Below are 7,523 nucleotides of genomic sequence, written 5' to 3' on the forward strand. Positions count from 1 at the left end.
CACATCGTTTCCTCCTGGAAAGGCAATTTCGCTCTCCTAGGGTTTCTCGAAAGCAATGTCAACGTTCCAAAATAGTAAGGTCGTTCCCACTTTCCAGGAGCGCGCGTGTCGTTAACCGTTGTTTTTCCTTTTCCCCGCCACCACTTGTTCTTTGGTAAGATTTTCCGCGCAATATACACTTACGAAAATGAATCTATACAATTTCCCGTTACCAGCATTATCACCACCTACACAAAGCTAGCAATTTTGGCAAGAGTCACTCAACTAGTCATCAGTCCAAGCACTTAAGTGATCGTTATCAGACAACATCAAATTTTATATACAAATTAAATAATATCAATCATTCTCATGATTTCCGTGTATAAAGTCGTTATTCAGTCAATACAATTTTGTTTTGCGCAATTTAAGCAAGAAAATGTTCAAAATCCAAATTTTCACTCAATCCAAACTACGATTTTCCAGTCTTGTTTTGATCAATTTATGCAAAGAGAAAATAAGATGCGACATCCAGTTCGGGTTGAGGCATCTAACCCTAGCTGATGGTTGTACCATCAATTGTATTACCTTTCAAATAGAAGTGGGCTCCACCAATACATCTGGGTTCCGTCTCTATTAGAAAAATAATACAATTTGTTTTTTGAACAAATGATATTATCTACACTAAAGAGGAAGGGGTGGGCTTAGGGCTGGTTTGGTATTGTTGTGCTTTGAAAAAAAGCTGCTTCTGTTGTGCTTAGGGATGGGAAACGGTTATGGTGGGTGGATAACCGCGGTTATTTATCCATAATCGTTTATTCACATACCCGCATAACCGTTTACCCATTGGTTAATTGTCTAAACGGTTATACCCATACCCATAACCGTTTATAAACGGTTAACCATACCCATAACCGTGTACTCATTTAACCGTAACCGTTTAGTACCCGTTTACCCATTTATCATTTTTAAACCCGTTTATCCTTTCTTTTTTACCATTTACTCCTTTTTACCATGAAATTTAAAGTGGTTAAGGAAAACTATATTATATTAGCTATAGAAATCATGCACTATAGTCAATAGCATTGATCTCAGTTTTGTCCAATAGGGAACATGGTTTGTATTAATTTTACATATATAAAATAAATGCGTAAATGGTTACCCATTTATAACCGCGGTTAATACTCATAACCGCCCATTTAAATTTCACGGGTAAATGGTTATACCCATAACTGTTTATTTATTTAAACGGTTACCCATAACCGTAACCGTGAAATTTAAATGGACGGGTAACCGCGGTTATCCATAACCGATGGGTATTTGCCCATCCCTAGCTGTGCTGTGAGAATAAGCAATTGTGAAATAAAGTAAAAGAGTGTTTAGAAAACTTTTTTGTAAAAGTGCTTTTGGAAAAAAAAAAAAAAACAGTATGATAGTGTTTGGTAAACATTTATGTAAAACAGCTGTGACTGTGTAAAATAACCAAAAAAGGTATAATACTACATTATTATTATGATATTTTATTTAATATTACTGTTTTTATGTGAGGATTTTCACACCTTCCTCTCCCTTTCATTGTTTTCACTTTCTTCTTCCTCCTTCGCATTCACACACGGAAGACAATGGCAACACCACCAATTGTATGGCCGTGAAATCCCTAATCCAAAACCCTAAAAAATCAAGAACCTTCCTCACCGCCACCGCCTCTTCCTCCTCCATCTCCGCCCCTCTTCACTACTTTCCTCTCTCCTACCTTCTCTCCATCAGAGCAAGACCGTTTTGCTTCGCCCCTCCAATCCTCTGCGGGCGATGGATAATGGAGGCAGCGACTCAAGTCCAGCCTTGCTTCGCTTCTCGCTGTCTCTAGTCTAGCCTCTCTTCGTCTTGCTGTCTCCAAGTTGTAAACTTTGAAGAAGGAGGAGAAATTGAAGATGGATAACGGAGGCAGCGACTCAATCCTCTTCTTCTCGCTATCTCCAGTCCAACCTCTCTTCCTTCCACAAGCAGCGACTCAAGGTTATCTCTTCCACCTCCTCCTCGTTTTCTTTTTTCTAATTTGAAACAAATTCAAAGTTGTAAACTTTGAAGACAGAGAAATTGAATTGTTGTTGTTCTTCTTTTTGTTTGCAGATTCTTGAAGTAATAGAGGAAAAATGAGAGTTGTATGCTCTTTTTTTTTTGCAATTATCGGTTTTAGCTGTGGTAGTCTAGTGGGTTTTTGTGTTTCCATTTCTATTGCAAATTGGCAAAGCCGTTTCCGGTGGGTTTCTGGGTTTTGTGGAGTTCGGCAAAGGAGCACCGTTTCTGGTTAGAAGGTGTTATTGGAATTTTTAAAGTTTCATTAAATGAGCATTGTAGCTCCGCGTGCTTTGAAAAAAAAACCAATTTTCCAAAGCAACATTTTAGTTGCTTCAGCTTTTCTGATGATTTCAGCTTATTCTCGTAGCAGCTTCCAAAATATTCCTTTTTTTTTTTAGTTTACCAAACACCTTCAACATAAAAACTTTGAAAATAAGAAGCTTTTTTTTAAGCACCTCAATGCCAAATCATACCTTAGCGTCACAATTGGCTATCAATAATGTGGTTCAAATTCGCCTCTAGCGAGAATTGAACCTAAGACCTCACTTACAAGTGAAGAGGTATATCACTAGACTGTAGTACTAAGTGGCAAAAAAAATGGTACAATTAGATGGTAAAAATAGCATTTTTGTTTGGATGGGTGGCTAGGAATTTTGCAGGCATCTTCATAGGAGTTGGTGGGTTTAGTAACTTTCTATGCAAATCAATTATAATGGCAGAGGCTGAAGCGGTAAGGGCAGCTCTTTTGGTTTGCAAATCAATCCCCACGTGCACATTTCCCTTTCTTTTCTTTTTAGAAACTTTCCTCTTTTATTTATAAGTGGGGATCCAACTCTAACCTTGGATGTAAAACAGAACATCAATCAACTCACCTATAAGTCCCTCGCAATTTAACTAAAATGTATACAATGCTTGGTTTGTTGATGATTATTTTGAAGTGATAATAATATTTTTAATGTTGTTCAAATGTAGCGTTGTTTTGGTAAATAGCACATTCAATGCCCTAGGCATGGATGACTACATGCGGAACCCATTATGGATCAATAGAGAAAATACATTCACACATACATGTACGACTGACGTGTCCCTGTTTTAATAGCAATGTCATCCTCATGATTGTGTGTTTGGTAAATTTAGATATTACAATCCAGTGGGGATGGTTCAGATAATGCAAGTAATGATACCGGTGACAATGTTGACCTACATGTACCAGCAGCTCACATGCAGGATGGTTCTTGTGTGCGGCGGCCGGCAGAGGGCATCAGACTCGCCCGAGTGGGATCGGCTTGGGGTCAGCGGGACCAAATACATATGGTCCTGCTGTTCTTGGAGCATGGCGGATAGAATTAAGCGTCCCATCTGCCGGACCCAAGAATTTCTCCACATGTAGATCTAGAGTAGGGACTAGAATAGAATCGAGAGTTTGCAATAATTGGTTTAAACGAAACGCAACGTTCATAGCTTTCTTAAAAAAGAAACAAAACGACATTAATAGAAGCAATCTGTGTCTGAATCATAACAAAAATTCACAACTTTTCAGTTTCTTTTGTGGAACAGCAAGCAAGCTACACAACAAAGGAAGTATTTTCTCTAAATACACGTTACACAAAAATGAAACTTGGAACTTTACATTAAACAGGGGCCAGGGTTGCGGAAATAACTTGCACTTAACATGTTGTATGCTCCTCCTCTCTTTATTACTCTCGTCGCATGATTAGAGAGATAGAGGTGTATACAACATGTGAGAAACAAGTTTCTACCAAAAAAGCACAACAATAGTTGATGCTTGTTGCCGTTAGAGCTATGAGTTCATCTTAGCTACTTACAGTTTATGCTTTACGAATTACAAGAGGATTGGGCCCCCTTGAGCTATCAAACTGGTATCATCCTACCGACAGTTCCAGGCAGCCAGGTTTACGAGTCATGAATCATGATTCCTGTCTCCACCTCTTGAGCAACGTCCATTCCCCGTCGCTGTAAAACTCTAACAAACTCATCTAAGCTTAAATTTCTATCTTGGTTAAAATCGAACAATTGGAATACGATTTCCACTACATTATCAGTGAGAGATACACCGCATACCTGAAATTGTACGCATCATTCAATCAACAATATTACAATAAATAATTTGGATTTGATGGAAATTAGAGAAACGAACAAAGATCAGCATCTTACATGAGCAGCAGCACATTGGAAATCTTCTCGTGTTAGCATGCCATTGGCTTTGCCATTGCTGAAAAGGGCCAAAGAAAAAGGCTGCAGTTTTTTACGAAGCTCGGCCGAGTTTTTGAACTCCTCAAATGTGATGCGCACATCTCTAAGATGTGGTTTATTGCTCAATTCCTCAACCCGATCAAGCAAATTGCTTAGATGACTCATGTCAGCAGAAGCAACCATGGACAAAGCAAAGTCCTTTGCCAATATGGTTCCCCGTAATTTATAATCATAGTGGGAAAACTCCAACCTCACCATCTACAAAGGCATTTAAAAAGTCCGATACAGCGTGAAAATAAGAACAAGTTTCTGAGGGAAAATACATTCCAAGCATTCCGTAATCAAGCGTGCATTGTGGTTTGACTGAATTCAAAATGATATTCAACTGTCTGCCTCTGCACTCCTCACTAAAAGTTTACATTTTTTATAATAAAACAGGGTAGCATCATCAACCAAATGAGTAAGACTATGAAGGCGAAGTAAGTTCCAAAAATCTAGTAGTGTTGTAATATAAGGTCAGGCCGAAGAATCAAACAAGAAACCCTAGACTGGAAGAACTCCATTTATATTCTTCTAGATGTATATTAGCCCTTACAAATATAATTTGGGTGCTCCTATTTAGTCCCCGTAATTTACTCAGTAAGCCCCCCTTTCTCTTTGTAAATTGTTTTACCCAAATTTGGAAAACAAATGCACACCAGAAAACTTATATTAGGTCTGTCATGTCTGAAAGTATAATGCCAATTTTATGCAATAAGTACCATCTAGGAAAGTTCAACACAAATCAAATATTATAAAATTCAAGGGAATGAAAAGGATCAGCGACTTACTTCATCCTGTAAATCTCTCAAAAATTTGACAAATTTATCAATTTCAAGGGAATCCTTCCCATCATTACCGAAAAAGTACTCCACAAGTCCTCCATCTTCTACAGAACCATTGACTTTTAGCCCAGTACGAAGTCCATCCCTGTGGTAAGCTCCCTGTCTATTGCAGGCTCGCATCAAAGCCATCACTTTCTTGAACTCTTCCTTGTCAATTTGTCTACGTATCAATATATAGTCGGATCAGATTCACAACCATAGTGGAAATAAGGAAGGACAATTAGGAAAATTAGCTTGAAATTTTACGAGTACTAACCCACTATCATCGAGGTCAAACATTTTAAAAGCAACAGAGAAACTTGATTCTGGGATGCTTAGTAGTGTTACAAAGAAAAATATACCTGTGACAAAGATCATTGTTAGAGGGAGAAAAAGGATCCAACATTGTTTACCTCATAACCTGTAAAAGTACAAACTCACTCTTTAAAAGAAATATGTCCGTCATTGTTTACATCAAAAAGCATGAAAAATTCAGAAGGAGAACAGCACAAATCACTAGGATTCTTTCCCCTCTCAAAATGTCATAGGAAGAGGTGAGATTTGTGAATGCTTAAAATACACTGCAAAATTTCTCCATTTCCCTCTAATTCCTCAACTTTGTCAAATTTTTTAAAATCAATTTAGAATGTTATAAACTTCTTCAAAATTCTAATTGAATACACCCGGATTCATATTTTAATACTCTGTCTTAAAATCCTGATTGAATACAGGTTAAATTTAAGAGAATCACTGAAAATCCTAATTGAATACCCCTAAACCCTAAAAGAATTATTAAAAGATTAATAACAAAATTGAAATGTTCGAAATAATCAGAAGCCACTTCACTTACCTCCGAAGATGAACCCAGGGCCAACTTCGGGCAACGACAACTTCCGAAACAATGACCCCGACGGCCGATCCTCAACCGCCAATCCCAACTCCGCCGTTGACCAGTCAGCGAACGACGACGTTTTGAAGAAATCGGAATCGGGGGAGGACCAGTAGAGAAGCCCTACTCCCGAGCCCACCGCGAAGCCGGAGATCCATTTGAGGAACGAGCCATCGAAGGGGTTTTGGGGAGGGTTTGACTCGAGGCACCGATCAGAGAGAGCGGCGACGGCGACGACGGTTGTGGTGAGGCGGAAACGTGGCGGATTGGGAGGCGTTCGTGGATGAACGGTGTGGATCGAGTTAGGGATTGTAAGCGGGACATGGGAAATTTTGCGCGAAATGTTGCAGAGAGGGAGGACGGCCCAAAGTTGATTAAACCTTGATTTTTTATTTTTTGGTGAATAACCCAAATATTTTACACGACTTGGGCTCGAGATAAAGCCAATTCAACTTCTTTTAACTTTGGTTATTTTTGGATGAAATTTTTACTTTGCTTCCCAACTTAAGAAAAAAAAGTTGGTGAAGTTAGTGAAAATGACAACTTGTGAAAAAAATCGTGGACTAGAGCACCTATAATTTGAGGTCATCAAAATTAAACTAGGAGTAAAATTTATGAACTATTATTACAATTTAGCCGAATTGAAAATACTATTTACTCTTTATTAAAAAAACTATTGTTTATACTTGATTTTGCTCTCCACCCATAGGTTTGGAGCAATCGGATTACTAGAAGGTCAAGATGATGTTCAATAACCTTTTTTAGATATTATTTTGGTTTTGATAATTATATTATTATTTAATTGGTTATTGGTAATTATCTTGCAAGTGCTTGAGAATCAGGATTGGCTTCTGGATGGAGTTTGAATTTAATTGTATAAAAGGACTAGGTTTGTAATCCTAGTTTGAGTTGACGACGAGGCTTGGTGGTGGAGTTTCGACCAAGAATAATTTCAAGTATGTTTAGAGAATATGCCAAGGAGTTGGAATATTATTATAATTATAACACTCGGCAGGCGTGGGCACCAAGAAATTTATACTATAAATACATAAGCATTGGCAACGTCGAGAAAGACCTTTAACTCAGCTCAACAAACAAACGTTATGCTCAAAACCTTGCTCTATGCGAACCTTTCTATCACGTCCCAACACACGAATAAGAACTATTCATGAGCCAGGCTTAAAAATATTTTTTTTTGTAGTGAAAGAATCCCTACTAACTTACATGCCAAAAATATGAGTTTTTGTACACATAGTATATAAAAGAAAACCAATACAATCATTACATTTAAAATAAAAATAATTATGCACACATAAATATATATATATATTAAGGTAAAAGACTGTTTACTATTCTCATGTTTCGTGGTTTTCAACATTTAGTACATCAAATATTTTTCGTCCCAGAGTCATACCTAAAGTGTAAATTTTGGGACAGTCTCATACATCCGTTAGTCAAACTGTTAAGTCTCATGTTAACTGTGACGTGGCACCTACGTGGAC

At 37.8% G+C, this 7,523-nt stretch overlaps 1 pseudogene; it reads right to left on the reverse strand.

The window, feature by feature from the left end:
* Nucleotides 1-3,543: 3,543 nt before the first annotated feature.
* On the reverse strand, nt 3,544-6,414 carry LOC126631585 (calcium uptake protein, mitochondrial-like; annotated as a pseudogene).
* Nucleotides 6,415-7,523: the final 1,109 nt, after the last annotated feature.

The sequence above is a fragment of the Malus sylvestris genome, chromosome 8 (assembly GCF_916048215.2).
Source record: "Malus sylvestris chromosome 8, drMalSylv7.2, whole genome shotgun sequence".
In the NCBI taxonomy this organism is placed as follows: domain Eukaryota; kingdom Viridiplantae; phylum Streptophyta; class Magnoliopsida; order Rosales; family Rosaceae; genus Malus; species Malus sylvestris.